Below are 4075 nucleotides of genomic sequence, written 5' to 3'. Positions count from 1 at the left end.
CTGAATACGGGTTTGAACAACCTACCTCCGAGATGGAGGGCTCAGAATATTCACCCGACGAATGAATTTAATGTTTCACCGTTCTTAGAAGATTCATGTGAAGGGTATGATACAAAATAAAAAACGAGATGTGTGTGCGTGTGTGTTTCTGTGAATAAAAGAGAGAGATTGAATTGTGAGGAACAGAAATGAAAAAACGAGAGTGAGTGAGTGTGTGTGTGTGTGTGTGTGTGTGTGTGTGTGTGTGTGTGTGTGTGTGTGTGTGTGTGTGTGTGTGTGTGTGTGTGAATAAAAGAGAGATCTCATTGTGAGGAAAATAAATGAAAAACGAGATGTGTGTGTGTGTGTGTGTGTGTGTGTGTGTGTGTGTGTGTGTGTGTGTGTGTGTGTGTGTGTGTGTGTGAATAAAAGAGAGAGATCGAATTGTGAGGAACAGAAATGAAAAAACGAGATTGTGTGTGTGTGTGTGTGTATGTGTGTGTGTGTGTGTGTGTGTGTGTGTGTGTGTGTGTGTGTGTGTGTGTGTGTGTGTGTGTCTGTGAATAAAAGAGAGAGATCGAATTGTGAGGAACAGAAATGAAAAAACGAGATTGTGTGTGTGTGTGTGTGTGTGTGTGTCTGTGAATAAAAGGGAGAGATCCAATTGTGAGGAACAGAAATAAAAACGAGATGTGTGTGTGTGTGTGTGTGTGTGTGTGTGTGTGTGTGTGTGTGTGTGTGTGTGTGTGTGTGTGTGTGAATATAAGAGAGAGATCGAATTGTGAGGAACAGAAATGAAAAAACGAGATGTGTGTATGTGTATGTGTGTGTGTGTGTGTGTGTGTGAGTGTGTGTATGTGTGTGTGTGTGTCTGTGAATAAAAGAGAGAGATGGAATTGTGAGGAACAGAAATGAAAAAACGAGATTGTGTGTGTGTGTGTGTGTGTGTGTGTGTGTGTGTGTGTGTGTGTGTATGTACAGACTTGGCATTTAATATGGAATTATTTTTTTTCTTGACTTGGGTTTACTTTCTTAACTCAGTATATCAATCTGGTGAGTTTCTTTTACACTTTGGTGATTTATTTGTTAAAAGAACCATGTCACATTGTCTGTCACAGCAAGAAGTCAACAACAGGATTATATCACAGGTGGCATGGCAAAATGTACGGACAGGTGCATTTGATGATTGGCTTCACAGTCGGGTATACAAGGGTTGTTGCGTTCTGTATTAGTGGAAAACAACTGCTGCACGTCTCCAAAAGTTATTGCCGCTACCTCTGGAGATGGTCTGTCAACTCGACAATGCTGTTTGTCATGGAGTGGTGGCTTTACGAAATTACGGCATGAAACAGCGTGCTATTGCTCGGCAGTATGGCATCACTCAAGGTCAGGTGTCAAAGATCCTGAAACGAAATGCTCAGAGGGGTGTCCCTACTCCAATACCGAGGCCAGGACATCCCCGCAGAACCACAAGGAGGGATGATCGCCAGCTGCACCGTTTAGTCTGCAATGGCCGTACCAAGTCAGCTAATCGGCTTAGGCCTGAGTGGCAGCAACTGACAAATGTGCCTGAATCCAGAAGGCTAGTCAACCAACGACTGGTTCAAGCAGGCTATCGTGCCAGGCATCCCCTGAGAAAGCCATGCCTGACCAGACAACACCGCCAGCGCCGATTGCAGTGGGCCTGAGAGCACCGTCAATGGCAGCCAGGACACTGGAATCACGTGATCTTCAGTGACGAGTCTAGATTTCTGGTGTATCGTCAAGATGGCCACGTCCGAGTGCGCAGACAAGTGCATGAAGCCTACAACAAAGATTGTATAGTGCCAAGAGTCCAAGCTGGAGGTGGTGGGGTGACCGTTTGGGCTGCTTTTCATGCAGGGGGCAAAACTGACTTGGTTGTTCTGAATGGAAACCTGAACCAGTTCAAGTACAGGGCCATTCTGGAAGAAACATTGCTTCCATTTGCTCGTGCAGCCTTTCGAGGAAACTTTGTCCTCCAAGATGACAATGCACGGCCTCATCGTGCTCGCATGATCCAACACTTTCTTGCTGGCCATGGTGTAGAGTATATGGAGTGGCCTGCCACGTCCCCTGATATGAATCTGATAGAGAACTTGTGGGCAGAATTAACGCGTCAAATCGACCACTTGAACCAGCAGCCGACCTCTGTGCGTGAATTGCAGCAGACTATTGTCACTGCATGGCAAGCGATTCCTGTCCAAACCTTGGCAAATCTCGTGAACAGCATGCCTCAACGTGTACATGCTCTCCTGAATGCTCGTGGGGGTTACACGAAGTACTGAACTGTAATTTTACTGTCCGTAATCCCAGTCGTAATTTAACATTTGTTTTTGTTAAAAAAAAATTTGGCTAATGTGCAAAATAAAGAGATACTTCTGGAAAACGTACAGAGGTTTAACACAGTACTGTCCATGAATTGAGTTCGATATCAGTTTACATCACTTTCAAGGATCAATTTATTTGTTTCGAAATGTCAAATGTGGTTTTTGTTTCTTTTAAAGGTCAAATTAACACAATCTAGAATAATTTCAACATAATTCCAATGAACTTTTGGTTCTAAGACATCTTGAAAAGTAAGTTCACCCCCACAAAAAAATATTCCATATTAAATGCCAAGTCTGTGTGTGTGTGTGTGTGTGTGTGTGTGTGTGAGAGAGAGAGAGAGAGAGAGAGACAGAGAGACAGAGAGACAGAGAGACAGAGAGACAGAGAGACAGAGAGACAGAGAGACAGAGAGACAGAGAGAGAGAGAGATATATATATATATATATATATATATATATATATATATATATATATATATATATATATATATATGTTTTGTGTGGCTTTCTTCAACGAAGTAATTTCGCTTTTTTTTTTTGTCTGTAGTATTAACCTCGAAGAAGACACAAACGAGATTTTGTCTCTTGTCCAAAACGACCATCAGAGTCTGACCCTGGTAATTCATTATTCATCTCTCTGACTGGCACCAATAAACGGGAGCTGACATTTATTTATTCATTATCAATACGATGTATCTTTTAATCATTTCTCCTCATGTTTTTCTTTCTTTTTTCAAACAGAATACAACACCTGTTGAGAACGATGACCACAACCACGATCACGACCTCGATGACCACAACTATGAGTGGGCTGCCCATGATTTACCAAAGAGTGGTTATTTCCTGCCAACCTGTGATACCCTAAATTTTCAACTCAATGATCTTGACAAAAAGCTTGATCTTTTAGAGGTATGTGTGTGTGTGCCATTGATAATGCTCATTATTTAAAATCGTTGTTGTAATCGCAATGCTCATATCTCAATTCACAATGCTCATATCAATTCATAATATCAATGCTCATATCCTCTCCTTGCTTCACCCTATATTAATATTTTCTCTCCCCTCTTGTCTTTAACAGAAAGATTCAAAACCTGGAGACATCTGTTGCCTTTGAATTCTGCTGGGGAGAAATTGATGGCTTGTGCTGGGGGAAATTGGAATATATACCTCAAGAAAAATGTTTTATTAATATAAGGATTTTTAGGTTTTCACTATTTATATATGGTTATATTTGTTTTGACTACAATTATTTCATTCTTAATTACAAAAAGAGAATAAAGGTAAAAAAGAAAGGGAAGTGCACCCCTGCCAAAGACCCTTCACCCCCCTCATCCCACCTCTCCCCTCCCCTTGTGTGTGTGGGGAAGGTGGGGGTGGGATGAGGGGGGTGAAGGGTCAAGGGTGGGGGCACACAGAGGGGTGGGGGATGATGGGTGTGGTCTGTGTGGCCGTGGTCTGTGTGGGCGGGGTCTGTGTGGGCGGGGTCTGTGTGGGCGGGGTCTGTGTGGGCGGGGTCTGTGTGGGCGGGGTCTGTGTGGGTGGGGTCTTTGTGGGCGTGGCTTATGATTTTTATTTTTTATTTTTTTTATTACTACTAATTAAATTAACTAATCTGGGTGGGGTGGATAAAAGTATGAATGGTTGTTGTTTAATGGCTTATCAGTTTTGAATTTTGTAATTCATGTGAGTAAAATGAACCCAAGATTTCTTCCCCATTCATATCATATAATTTGTAGGTCCAAGGGACT

The 4075-nt window shown here is 42.3% G+C and overlaps 1 long non-coding RNA gene across 1 annotated transcript; it reads left to right on the top strand.

The window, feature by feature from the left end:
• Positions 1-2859: 2859 nt before the first annotated feature.
• On the top strand, positions 2860-3624 carry LOC144889613 (uncharacterized). Its single transcript, XR_013621924.1, has 3 exons — positions 2860-2944; positions 3069-3236; positions 3406-3624. It is a non-coding gene; the product is annotated as an uncharacterized LOC144889613 (long non-coding RNA).
• Positions 3625-4075: the final 451 nt, after the last annotated feature.

Source organism: Myxine glutinosa, chromosome 1 (genome assembly GCF_964187855.1).
Source record: "Myxine glutinosa chromosome 1, kmMyxGlut1.1, whole genome shotgun sequence".
NCBI lineage: Eukaryota > Metazoa > Chordata > Myxini > Myxiniformes > Myxinidae > Myxine > Myxine glutinosa.
Note: the sequence above shows the minus strand (reverse complement) of the source record. Positions and strands in the feature narration are given on the sequence as shown.